General features: G+C 41.9%; 1 protein-coding gene and 1 long non-coding RNA gene across 3 annotated transcripts in view; one reads left to right on the top strand and one right to left on the bottom strand.

Moving 5' to 3' along the window:
- Window positions 1-2,935, bottom strand: part of LOC308309076 (uncharacterized protein) — a 244,490-nt gene extending 241,555 nt beyond the window's left edge. Inside the window, exon 1 of the mRNA XM_080754541.1 lies at window positions 2,931-2,935. The gene's annotated coding sequence lies outside the window, so the exon portion shown is untranslated. The remainder of the gene's footprint in view (window positions 1-2,930) is intronic.
- On the top strand, window positions 286-12,119 carry LOC308309092. Of its 2 annotated transcripts, none has more exons than XR_013963308.1 (3): window positions 286-368; window positions 5,396-5,518; window positions 12,014-12,119. It is a non-coding gene; the product is annotated as an uncharacterized lncRNA (long non-coding RNA). The 2 variants fall into 2 exon arrangements; XR_013963309.1 differs by lacking the exon at window positions 12,014-12,119 and adding an exon at window positions 6,447-6,558.
- The last annotated feature ends 2,391 nt before the right edge of the window (window positions 12,120-14,510 follow it).

The raw sequence follows: 14,510 nt of genomic DNA, 5'->3' as shown, positions 1-14,510 counted from the left end.
TAGATCTGCTATTGCCGGTCCATGAAGCTATTATGCAACAGTGTCCTGGAATAACCCTCGAGTCTCTCTTTCTCTCTCTCTCTCTCACTCACAAACACACACACACACACACACACACACACACACACACACACACACACACACAACACACACACACACACACACACACACACCTGTAGTTTACTGTAGGTCACATGACTTCAGGAACTCTCTCTCTGCACAAACCACTCCTCTTCGAGGCAAAACGTGTCTGTTCTTTGTTCTTTCAGTTGTTTTCACAGTAAGGACAGACAGAGAGACAGAGATATGTGGAACACGACGCACACAGACAGAAGACGGACATTTTGTTGTTAAAACTTGTGAACAGAGTGAGTAGAAATGTGTTTATTTTTTATTTCTATTATAGAACCACTAATACAGTAGGTTCATGTTAAGTTACAACAATAATAAAAGTCATAAATGCAAGGCGTTTTGATCTTGTACAACGACTATTTGGAAAATGTTTGTATCTAATATTGTGTGTGTGTGTGTGTGTGTGTGTGAGGGACCCCTCAATCATGTGAGGACCCCCTGGGGGTCCCGCGCCACAGCTTGAGAACCAGGGCTGTGTGAGACATCATTTTCAGGCATGCAAACTTTTCCGGCGAAATTGCTGTTTTGAATCCAAATTGGTCATTTGTGTGAATCGTGCAGATCTGTTAAAAAAATTTAGGGGGGGGGGTCGTGTCAGGTGGGTGGGGGTGTGGTCAGAAAGGCAGCAGTGAGAAGAGGTTTATTTTGTATATATTTTTATATGAGAACTGATGATAAATTATTCAATCATTCAAACTCTCTCTGACTCTCTCTCTCTCTCTCTCTCTCTCTTCTCTCTCTCTCTCTCTCTCTCTGTCACTGTCTCTCTCTCTCTCTCTCTCTATCTCTCCCTCTCTCTCTCTCTCTCTCTCTCTCTCTCTCTCTCTGTGTCTCTCTCTCTCTCTCTCTCTATCTCTCCCTCTCTCTCTCTCTCTCTCTCTCTTCCTCTCTCTCTCTCTCTCTCTCTCTCTCTCTGTCTCTCTCTCTCTCTCTCTCTCTGTCTCTCTCTCTCTCTCTCTCTATCTCTCCCTCTCTCTCTCTCTCTCTCGTCTCTCTCTCTCTCTCTCTCTCTCTCTCTCTCTCTCTCTCTCTCTGCTAAGGGGAGTGGCGGACTGGCGGTGGAAAGGTACTCAGGTGTGTTGTTGTGTGTGCGCGTGTGTGCATGTGTTTATGTGTGTGTGGGAGGAAGGGAGTGGCTTGATATCATGTGCAACATCATTGTGTGTGTGTGTGTGTGTGTGTTGTGTGTGTGTGTGTGTGTGTGTGTGTGTGTGTGTGTGTGTGTGTGTGTCAGGGAGTGTCTCAGTTTGTTCAGACTCCATTTTGTCAGAACACAGAACTGCAACGATGCAATAGAAGTTTTATCATTCTCAACCTGTGGGTCGGGACCCCCAGTGGGGTCCCCACATTATTTTGAGGGGTCTCCAGATGATTAACTTAATGTGCAACATTGTTTTCTCACTCAACAGTAAACAAAGTGTATAGAGGGTATCTGCACATTTCTAAAGTGACAATTTAAGGACCTTTTAATACCTGTAAAATGACAAATTGTCCAAATTGTCAAATATTAGAGGCAGACATTGTGAGCATGCGAGGCATTGTGAGCTTGTAGATCTGCTATTTTCACAATAGAACCGTGTTATACAAAATGTAATGCCTCAACTCTTAGTGCTCGTCGGGGTGGGCGGGTTGGGGGTGGGGGGGGGGGGGGGGTCCACTGGTGTAGATGTATTGATGTTGCCGTCATTAGAACACAGAGGGTTCCTGAAGGGTTCCCAGTTTGATCCCGGGCTCCCCCTGAGTTAGTGATGAAGAGTCCTTGAGCAAGACTCTGAACCACATGGTGCGGACATGGTGTGACCTCGCCCTTTAGGGTGAGGCTGCTTTTCACCCTAAGGTGTCTGACTTGTCATTGTATTGACGTTGAGTTGATCCACACTGGTTGTTTTTATAAGTGAGTTGATGATGCTAACAGAGGGGGAGGGGTCAAGGTGTTGACTGACAGATCAGGGTGACTTGCGACCTCAGGGTGACATTGCGACCCCGCCCTAAAGGGCGAGGTCGCACCAATTCTTGGCCATCTGGCCAGTGATGTATATGGGACCAGTTTACTCATACAGTACTGGAGAGACCCCTTCATGATAGTTATGTTATGTCAAAACATGCCCATATATGGGACATGGACATAATATCCTTAATAATGTCCTTAATATTGACAATATAGGAATTTCCATATATGGGCATAAAACGTACGTAAGTAATGCCAAGCAGGGCCTTGGTGAGTCAGGGCCTTGGTTTGATGCCTGTGGATCTCCATATATGTGCGTCGTGCGTGCGTGCGTGCGTGCGTGCGTGCGTGCGTGCGTGTGTGTGTGTGTGTGCATAAAGCATGGTAGAGAGATATTTATCTGTGCTTATTCTCTTGTTAGAACTTGTTTGGCAGAAACCAGAGTGGAAAAAAAACTCTCTGTCTTCAGGTTCAGAGACACGCCTCATCTCTCTGTCTGTCTGTCTGTCTGTCTGTCTGTCTGTCTGTCTGTCTGTCTGTCTGTCTGTCTAGTCCTGCAGGCCCGTGTGGACCAGACCAGACCAGGGCCAGAGCCCAGCCCGCCCAAAATGGGCCAATTCTGTATCTCACCAACAGGCCGGGCTGGGCTCAGAACCATGCTCAGATCATTTTGCTGTGCATTTATTTCCCCCTAGAGCATGACGTCTCAGTGTGCATAGCTAGAATGGAGGGGGGGTGTTGGTGGGAGGCTATGGGTTCGCTCACGTATCTGTAGCAACACTGAACGCACTAGCTCTCATTGGATTATAGCCAATGAGCTGGCCACTAGAAAAGACTGTCACACATAAACTCTGTGTGTGGCTTAACTTAAAGGTCTGTCATAATGTCTCTGACCGCTGGACTTTTCGTCTGAAAGGTCAAGGTTCAACTACAAGATGACGTCACTCACATCTTCTGAAAAGCTTTACCCTGAATTAGAGTTTGGAAAAAGAAAAGTTTGGTGGTCAGAGACAGTATGGACAGCCTTTAAGTTAAGGCATAAGAGCTGGTACTTAAAGCCCTTTGCACACAGACAGAGTTTTTTTACCGCATGCGACAGGATGCACGAATCGAACTGGGTTCGATCGAGAAAAAAACGCACGGCCGCAGCACGGCTAATTCGGATCCGGTGTGCATGAGGTCATAGAGAATCATTGTTTTCTTTAAAAAAATGAAATTGTCCGTTTTATCCAAGCGGATAAACGCGCCTGTGTGCAAAGGGCTTAAGACGATCAAAATACAGCCCTTCGTATTTTACCAGATAACCACAGTATATATAATATAATATAATACATCATAACAAACGGTGGCTGGGCAGTGACTGGACTGGGCCGGGCTGGGCCCCACATTTTAGCCCTGTGCTCTCTCTCTCTCTCTCTCTCTGATGTTGTACCAGGGACCCCCATATGACAAGATGTTGTACCAGGGACCCCCATATGACAAGATGTTGTACCAGGACCCCCTTATGACAATGTGTTTGTACCAGGGACCCCCATATGACAAGATGTTGTACCAGGGACCCCCATATGACAAGATGTTTGTACCAGGGACCCCCATATGACAAGATGTTTGTACCAGGGACCCCCCCCCCCCAACTTAAGGTTTCTGGATCGGGTGGAATTGTCAGATCTACAAGCTCTGTTTTCTGATCTGTTTCATTGACTGTAACCCTGACAGGTTTAATAAAGACCTAGAGATGATCTATTTCATTGACTGTAACCCTGACAGGTTTAATAAAGACCTAGAGATGATCTATTTCATTGACTGTAACCCTGACAGGTTAATAAAGACCTAGAGATGATCTATTTCATTGACTGTAACCCTGACAGGTTTAATAAAGACCTAGAGATGATCTATTTCATTGACTGTACACACTAAAAACTCATGGGTCATTTCTTGACCCAAATCATGGGTCATTTGTGTTAGGTCAAATTTCGGGGTTATTTCTCAGAGCCACAACCCTTCCTTGAGTTATTGGGATATTATTTTGACCCAATTCCAGGGTTGTTCGAGTTAGGTCATATTTATCTGGGGGTGACCCGTTTTTGGGGTTAGTGGTAACCCATATACTTGGGTCAGTGGTCTAGCTTTGGCCAATCAGGGGACAGGCACCATAAACCTGTTTGCAAAGCATGCTGGGAAAAGCATTTTTCTAGGTTTCCAGAGACATTTTCTAAGCTGTTGGGAGCTAAAAATGCTAAATATGTCATATCCATGTGTCTGTCTCGGCAAGCTGACTGTCATATGTCTGAATTTGATTTGTCAGTATTTGAGCCTAAACCCTAACCGTAAGTGCTTGGCTGCTAGCTTAGGGTTGAGCTCCCTCTCCCAGCTGGCCTGAAAGAGAAGAACTCATGGTAATTTTGAGATTATTGTGTTTATCTTCTCTAAACTATTCTGATTATAGTATTATCAGCATTGTTGCATGTATATTTAAATATGCACTTTTATGTTGATATTAGGCCTACTAAACTTTGAACAAATTATCTGAGAAGAAACCCTGAAACCTTTCTGATATTATGTTAATGTCAGATAATATTGGCATTGTCATTCTCCAGACCATGCATATGTAGGTTGTATTCATTTAGCCCACTCAACCCAAAACTTGGGTTATATTGACTACAATCTTGGGTCATTTTAAACAAATAATTTGGTTATTTATTTGACCCAAATTATGGGTCAACATTCATAACCAAATTTCTTGCGTTAAAATAACCAAACTGGGCATCGGTCCCTATTTGACCCGTGAGTTGGATCAAAAATAACCCAAGTTGAGTTGTTTTTGACCCAGCAGTTTTTAGAGTGTAACCCTGACAGGTTTAATAAAGACCCAGAGATGATCTATTTCATTGACTGTAACCCTGACAGGTTTAATAAAGACCCAGAGATGATCTATTTCATTGACTGTAACCCTGACAGGTTTAATAAAGACCTAGAGATGATCTGTTTCATTGACTGTAACCCTGACAGGTTTAATAAAGACCCAGAGATGATCTATTTCATTGACTGTAACCCTGACAGGTTTAATAAAGACCCAGAGATGATCTATTTCATTGACTGTAACCCTGACAGGTTTAATAAAGACCCAGAGATGATCTATTTCATTGACTGTAACCCTGACAGGTTTAATAAAGACCTAGAGATGATCTATTTCATTGACTGTAACCCTGACAGGTTTAATAAAGACCCAGAGATGATCTATTTCATTGACTGTAACCCTGACAGGTTTAATAAAGACCCAGAGATGATCTATTTCATTTACTGTAACCCTGACAGGTTTAATAAAGACCCAGAGATGAGTGAGTGTGTGCAGAGAGAGGAGGAGGGAGCTGACAAACATCTCATCCACAGAGCAGAGTCTCCAACATCTCCTCCCCAACCTGGAGCTCCTCACACTGAGTATGTTTATCTATAGATTATAAGTTACTATGTGTACACTTTGATATTAATGTTTATCTATAGAGTATAAGTTACTATGTGTACACTTTGATATTAATGTTTATCTATAGATTATAAATTACTATGTGTACACTTTGATATTAATGTTTATCTATAGATTATAAATTACTATGTGTACACTTTGATATTAATGTTTATCTATAGATTATACGTTACTATGTGTACACTTTGATATTAATGTTTATCTATAGATTATAAATTACTATGTGTACACTTTGATATTAATGTTTACCTATAGATTATAAGTTACTATGTGTACACTTTGATATTAATGTTTACCTATAGATTATAAGTTACTATGTGTACACTTTGATATTAATGTTTATCTATAGATTATAAATTACTATGTGTACACTTTGATATTAATGTTTACCTATAGATTATAAGTTACTATGTGTACACTTTGATATTAATGTTTACCTATAGATTATAAGTTACTATGTGTACACTTTGATATTAATGTTTATCTATAGATTATAAATTACTATGTGTACACTTTGATATTAATGTTTACCTATAGATTATAAGTTACTATGTGTACACTTTGATATTAATGTTTACCTATAGATTATAAGTTACTATGTGTACACTTTGATATTAATGTTTATCTATAGATTATAAATTACTATGTGTACACTTTGATATTAATGTTTATCTATAGATTATAAATTACTATGTGTACAGTTTGTGAATGAAGTGCTACAAATCACTGTGCTGTTCAGTGGTGAAGCTGCTCTATACAGACTGACTGTCCAGGAGTTGAAACTCCCAAACTCATATTCATAATGTGATGCAATGACAAAGCATCTTGAACAAACTGACATTTTCATTCTCATAATAACTGTATAAACATGTATTATGATTCCAGAAGTGTTGACCACAGAGCAGAGTCTCCAACAGCCAGCCTTCTGTCCATGAAGAGTGACTGGTCTAAAGGACTTCCTCTACACTTCAGTGATGAACCTGGACCTCCACACACAACGTAGGCTATGTGAATCCATTACAAAATACAGATACACAACACTATAACACCAGTAAGACTCCCTAATCGGGAGATAAGCGACCGTCAGGTCGCAGCGTGATTTTAGGGCAAAATGTGTAGGAGCAGTGTCCAAAAATGTGTTTGAAAAAATCGGCCTGATGGTGGCGCTATATGGGACAGATCCATGTTGATGAGATGAGTGTAGACATACTGTGTACCGATTTGCGTGATTTCAGGGCAAAATTTGTAGGAGCAGTGTCCAAAAATGTGTTTGAAAAAATCAGCCTGATGGTGGCGCTATATGGGACAGATCCATGTTGATGAGATGAGTGTAGACATACTGTGTACCGATTTGCGTGATTTTAGGGCAAAATCTGTAGGAGCAGTGTCCAAAAATGTGTTGGGCCTGATGGTGGCGCTATATGGGACAGATTCATGTTGATGGCTCTTTTGGCGCCGCCGAGGCGGACACGTGGGTACCGGCCCCGGCTCTCCCGGTCGCTCCTAGCCCGAGTTACGGCATTTGGTCATTTTTGCACTTTTTGGGGGGTCCCTGGAGCTCCCGGGGTCCCTGGAGGGGTGGAGGTTGTGGATTGGCAGGCAAGGAGTGTATGTGCAAAGTTTGGCATGTATTGGGGCAACGGTGGCGGAGATATGAGTTGGGGAAAAGTGTGACGTGACGGACAGACTGACTGACTGACTGACTGACTGACTGACTGACAGACAGCCGGTGGAGGTTTTGGCAGTAACTGCGACCTGACGGTCGCAATGTCACATGAGTTGCACTTTATTACAAAATTATTACAAAAGCTAGATTTTTTTTCCTGTAATGTGTCGTTTATTTTTCATTATTTATCTGTCTCCTTCCACCACTTTCATCTTTAGGTAAAACCTCACTTGGCTTTTTGTCTTCCTAGTAATGGCTTCTAAACATCATTCAATCTGCTCTGTTGTTGACTGTGTTGGGTCCATATGCGTTAGGAGTTCTCCTTAAAGGTGTTATGTCACTGCGTAGGTCACATGGTTGCAATAAAAAAGGGTGGGATGTATACATATATCACAGATTGATTGCCGTTTGCTCTGAATTCACCACTATCGCACTGCCATGAACAGCCCAGGAAATGAGGAAGTAACCTCAATGTAAAATATATTTACCTGATATCTTATTTACATCAATATCGTTCACGTGAAGCAGTTTGTTTATGCTTATTTGTTGAACATTTTTTAAATCGCTATGTTTATTTAGTGCCCTGGATCCTGGCCGGATATGAAACTGCATTCTGTCTGTAGCAGAGTGACTCACTGTCTCAGCCTGATGGCCTCAAAAGTCTAGCATCTCCCTCTGTCCATAGGGATATGCCTTTGGTCTAGTGGTTAAGATGTTGGACTTTCAAGCGGGAGACCCGGTTTCGAATCCAGGGCATTACATGTCCGTCTATAAGAACGTATCATTGCCAGGGCAAACACTATAGCATTTTGAACTTATTATTGCCAGGGCAAACACTATACAGGGATGTCAAACTCAAATGCACAGGGGGCCAACATTTTTAAAATGGTACAAGTCGAGTGCCGGACTGGTTCAATGTTTATTTAAACGCGGGCATTGCATTCACAGGCTCTCGATAAGCGCCAATGCACTAGCAGTGCATTGTGGGACTTGTAGTATTATGGTGGTGCGTGTGTAACAGAGTGACACATTGCCTCAGCCTGATGGCATCAAAAGTCTAATATCTCCCCCTGTCCATAGGGATATCCCTTTGGTCTGATGGGTAAGATGTTGGACTTTCATGTGGGAGACCTTGGTTCGAATCCCAGACATTGCATGTGCAATATACCAGTGGCCAGTGGGCCAGTTCTAATAGTAATTAAATATCATCCCGCGGGCCGAAGATAATTCAATCACGGGCCTGATTTGGCCCCCGGGCCTTGAGTTTAACATACAGTATGTGCACTATAGCATTTTGAACGCTGGTTCTCCGCGCCTTGGAGGGGATCGAGAGCTCAGCTCTGGTCAGAGAGAAGTGTCCCTCCCCTTGTCTGAGAGAGAGAGAGAGATGCCTCTTGCAGGGCGTGAGACAGAGACTCACAGGGAGGCGGGGGTGCGGGTGGCAACCAGTTACAACGTTAGAGACAAGTATGAAAAGAAAAAGTACTGCTGTGTACAGTGAAAAGAGAAAGGCACAAAAAAGGAATTATACATGCTTATCACATCACAACACAAATAGAATACTAAAAGCACAACTTATCAATGCAGTTCCAAACAAAGAGTCCAAAAGTGTCCTAATGGTCAATGTGGAGGAGATGAAAACATAACCAGAAATCGGAAGTGGCTTCATTTCCAGCAAGCAAAACTTGCCCCTCGGCCGAAACCTTCATGCCTGGATGGGACGTTACACTAAAGAATATTGACTAAACCGACTTTATCAATCATGTTTCTGTTGTTTTTGTATGATTCCAGAAGTGTTGACCACAGAGCAGGGTCTCCAACACCCAGCTGTGTGTCTATGAAGAGTGACATGTCTAAAGGACTTCCTCTTCACTTCAGTGATGAACCTGGACCTCCACACACACAGTATGTCAATCTCTTCTACACCAGGGGTTTTCAAAGTGGGTGACGGGGCACCCTGGGGTGACGGGGCACCCTGGGGTGCCGCGACGGCAGTCCAGGGGTGCCGCGAGATCATTTGATAATATTTGGAATTTATTTGGACACTTGAAGAAATATTTAGTATCATTTTAAACTTGAAGTACAAAGTTATTTTCATTCAGTTCTAACCAAAATGGCTATTATCTCAACGTTTTCCTCGCAACATAATCACTAAAATATCGTCACTGTCAGACAGAAACCTCTGTCGCACAAAACTAGTGAAAACAGCCGATCTACAAGCACACAACGCCTCGTGATGTGCTTGTAGATTGGCTGTTTTCACTAGTTTAGTACATTTTATAGATGATAAATACAAAACGAACGGTTTTGGACATACAAGGTTTCCACCTGACAACGACGATATGCTATAAATATAAGGTGCTGAGAGTGAAAATTATAATGTAGGGGTGCATTGGATTAAAACAATATTCATTGGGTGCCCTGAGACAAAAAAGTTTGGGAACCCCTGTTCTATACAATAGAATTTCTCTGTAGTTTTAAGCGGCATGTTTAACTGACAATCTCACAGAGGAGAAACTTCACTACCCACAATGCCACAGTGTAAGATCCGGTACCGTTGATGTATCTGATTGGTGGAGCTCGCGTTGCTTCAATAAACTGACTTTGTGATTCCAGAAGTGTTGACTACAGAGCAGAGTCTCCAACACCCAGCTGTGTGTCTATGAAGAGTGACCGGTCTAAAGGACTTCCTCTTCACTTCAGTGATGACCCTGGACCTCCACACACAACGTAGGCTATGTGAATCCATTACAAAATACACTAACATGGCACCTGTGTTGCACATTGTTCAAATTAATCCCAAAAAAACAAGACATACAGAGTATTTTAATAGTATTTTAATCCCTCCCTGTCCAATCATTACCTAGAGAATGAAAGTTACTGTGTGCAGTTTGTGAATAATCATTTAACCTACGGCCACTTTGACCCATAAGCTCCACCTATTTTCCATATTTTATTTTATAAACAAACCACTCAAATCCTGGGATTTCTTTGTGAGTTTTTAGTATTGTACAGTGGTAGCATGGCTCCCCCTAATGGCCACTGGAGGAATATGAATCTGACTGTTATTATGGTGTGTTGCGCTCAGTGCTTGGACTAGAGATGCAATTTATGGCTCTTTGAAGTGAGCCAGAGCCATGGCTCTGGCTCACTTAAAAGAGCCGTTCAAAAGACTGGCTCATTTGGCTCTTTTGGCTCAATGTATATTTAAAATATTTTCGTTGAAACATGAATCCACAAGGTGGCACGGTCTGGCACCACATTCCTCTGCTGACAGTTGAGATCACAATTTTGTATTTACCCTTTTTATAAAACATGTGTGTGTAAATTAAGCTACCTTGACTAATGTTATTCATGCAACATCTTAAAAAAAACCAAGCAGGCAACAATGAACTCGCTCCTCCCTAGCGGCATATATAGCCAGGATTTACCAACTGGCTAGGCCTGGCACAATGTGAGCTTGTACGTCAGCTATTTTAAAATAGCAAACATTTAAATATTTACAGGGACAATACAGTCATTTGTCTTGGAAGTGGACTTCCCAAGCAATATGGAGACGTTTTAATTATAGAAATCGCTTAATAATTGTCTAAGCTATGATGAAATCAAACTGTAGTGTCTTAATTTGCTTCCTAGATAGCTGCACATTGCCGCGCCGCACCGTGCAACGTGGCGCCGGCGTCGCCGCACCGCGTCGCGAGCCAATTCAGCCAAATGAACGGCTCCCTACTCCGCGAACCGGATCCCATCGTTCACTTCAAAGAGCCGTTCAAAAGATTCGATTCGTTCGCGAACGTTGCATCTCTAGCTTGGACCCCAGTGTTGCTGCTTGCTGCTATATTTATACTGCATGAAAACTGTAAAAGACTTGAATATTTTCTACTAACTGACTGTTAATAATGTAAACATTATGAATTGTGAGAATTGTATATCCTGATTAGACACAGCTGTACTCTATGTGCTCGTTTATAATATAAGTCACTTCTGCCTGATGAACTTTAGTTTGAAACGCAGAGGAAGGCCACCCGCCGAAAGGCGTCCGTTTTAGATGGTGAGACTGCTGCTGTGGTTTACATGAATTAAAAATATACTTAAAGATACTACTGAAGAGAGTGCGGATATTCCCCTTATTCTGATGGAAATAGCAGATGCATTCAAGTCAACTACATACAGCAGGGGTCTTCAACAGTCAACAGGGGGTCCGCGACCCCCAGGGGGTCCGCGGAGGTACTGCAGGGGGTCCGCGAAATTATTGCTTAAAACAAATATTTAAAAAAATTTTATTTTTATTTTTTTTACATTTATGTTAAAAAATAAATCATGATTCTATCCATTTTGAATAGCTTGAATACATGATTACTATGCAATTGATAGATTGTTGATATTATTGACATTGGTTCTCAGTTAATAAGTAGCCTAGTATGTTTAGAAATGGTAGTGGTACGGCCCACCCTGCTCGCTGTAACTTGTAGGCTACATGTTTAAAATAAAAAATATGTCGTAGCACCGACCCCCCCACCCTACGAGGTGGTAGGGGGTCCCTGCTCCATCTCCCCATCAGTTTGGGGGTCCACGGCCTGAAAACGTTGAAGACCCCTGACATACAGTATTATGGAATATTTATATATGTAACACAATATGGAATAGCTATCTATAAATGCAACTTGTATTGTACTGTATTTGTTGTACATTTTAGTGGTGATATTATTTATTTCATTTTTGTTCTTTATCTTCGTGTAACTGCAAAGCTGTGAGTGAAACTTTGAAACATTTATTATTATTCCAGAAGTGTTGACCACAGAGCAGAGTCTCCAACACCCAGCTGTGTGTCCATGAAGAGTGACCGGTCTAAAGGACTTCCTCTTCACTTCAGTGATGAACCTGGACCTCCACACACAACGTAGGCTATGTGAATCCATTACAAAATACACTAACATGACACCTGTGTTGCATATTGTGCAAATTATTAAAAAACAGACAGATTATTTTAAGTGTTCCCTCCCTGTCCAATATATTGACTGAAAGTTACTGTGTGCAGTTTGTGAATAATCATTTAACCTTCCTTAACCTGTGATCCATAAGCTCTACCTATTGTATTTACTGCATTAAAAACTGCAACGTTGTGTCCATTGTACACAACATATTTATACTGTCTTTATATTATTGTATGGAATTAGTTCACTGTTGTTGCAATGTTGAGGAGACAAAACCATAGACTGTAAAGAACAGGACAACGTGACGCCATTGGTTTTTACAGACAGTAAATGAAGCCGATTGTTCAGCGAGTGCAAATCCGCCATCTTTCTTAGAAATGAACATGGAAATGAATCAATGAATGCTATTGGCTCTTCACTCTGTGGAGGCAGTAGAAAGCCTGGAAACACAGTGTAATGCTGGTGCTGTGTTGTGCCTTGTATTGTATTATTATTTAGCTGCCAGTAACGCTGTTATGGTTGTGTTTACAGCAATAGTGATTCCCTTACAGTATATGCATCACATACTCTCACCTTGCTATTGGATTACATGTACTGTATGTGGGGGCGGGGACATGTCTCTGGCAGGTATTTAGTTTCTGGTTCTCTGAAGTTGATTCATTGTGATTGTGAAGCTGGCTGGCTTTGGTGTGGACCTACGTTCCTCTGCACCAAAGCTAGAGCGCACTAACAGCTGTGTGTACTTAATTCATTATTGCCATTCTGACAAGTAAAGAAGAGAACTTGGTATCCCTCGTCCTGAGTATTCCTTCCTCCTGCATGTAAAGTTATCCTTGTTGACGTTTTGCAACAATAGCTTACTTTATCATTAATTTTAAAATGAATCTGACCATGATTTACTAAACACATATCCTGATTATTTTAAAAAATATATTTAAACTAGCAATTGAAAACAGTGTTTATGAAAAGGTTTACTAAATCATCATATAATTACATTTAGCTAAACGTTTCTTGATTTCAGAAGTATTTCCAGCTAACGAAACTTGACTCTTGGCCAAAACCCATGACATTTTAGTCCCTTATGCTTTAATTAATGGGACGTTATATTAAACAATATGGAATAAACCGACTTTTTCAATCACATGCTAATTAAAGACATGTTTTTCTGTTGTTGTTTTTGTATGATTCCAGAAGTGTTGACCCCAGAGCAGAGTCTCCAACACCCAGCCTTCTGTCTATGAAGAGTGACTGGTCTAAAGGAGCACATATTGACTTCAGTAATGAACCTGGACCTCCACACAGACAGTATGTCAATCCATTACATTATTCACAACACTATAACATGACACATCTAAATCCTAACCTGAAATAATCCTGAAAAACCTCAAATATTCAAAACTGTAAAAACATTTATTATGATGATTCCCATCTGAAAATATGTGGTGCCATGGACCTCCAAACAAAATTTGTGTTGTTAAAATGTTAAAAAAAAAAAGAGAAAAAAAAGTGACACAATGTGGCACAATGTAGTGCTTCGCCTCACAGCTAGAAGGTCCTGGGTTCGATTCCCGCCGGGGGACGCTGTGGGCACTGTGGGCGTGTTCCTCCCTCCGCGTCATCAGCGCCCACACCCTAGGTGGGGTTGGCGATAGGGCCTTTCAGTGTGGAGTTTGCATGTTCTCCCTGTATCTCCTAGGGTAAAGATGTACCCTCACAAAAACATGCAGTAATCCTGGTCTCTATACTGGGGAAAGGAACTGGTTGGAATAACGTGTAAAATGTACCCTCACAAAAACATGCAGTAATCCTGGTCTCTATACTGGGGAAAGGAACTGGTTGGAATAACGTGTTCCTTCCACGTGCCAAGTCTGTCCCAGGGAAATCCCCCTGTCAGGTGAAAAGAAACAACTTTGACTCCTCATGCACTGAAGGAAGCATGAGGTCAGTCCGTTGTCTCCCCAGGTTGGCAGAGGGAGAGCAGAGCCCAGGATTACATAGGCAATTGGCCCTGGGTGAAAATGGGTTACAGTTTTGTAATGTAACCCATTTTTTTTTTTGGGGGGGGGGGGGGGGGGGGGGGGGGTCAGTGGAAAAGGGGCTTAATAGAGACACACGGGCGCCTACAAATTCACACCCCCTCTTGTGACAGCGGCCCCATTTCGGGTAAGGATGAACGGTGCACTGCAGCTGCCAATGCAATTCCAATGAGAAGCATCGTGAAATAACATCATTTCAGTGGTTGACTACTGAGGCCATAGCGATTTCTTTTTTGTTCTAATAAAGTGTCCCATGAGTTTAATTTGGCCTTTTTAAAGTGGCATATCTGTCATCTTGATACACTACCTACAA

This window comes from Nannobrachium achirus (assembly GCF_963921795.1).
Source record: "Nannobrachium achirus genome assembly, chromosome: 23".
Taxonomy (NCBI): domain Eukaryota; kingdom Metazoa; phylum Chordata; class Actinopteri; order Myctophiformes; family Myctophidae; genus Nannobrachium; species Nannobrachium achirus.
The sequence above is the reverse complement of the archived record's forward strand: the minus strand, read 5'-3'. Positions and strand labels throughout refer to the sequence as shown.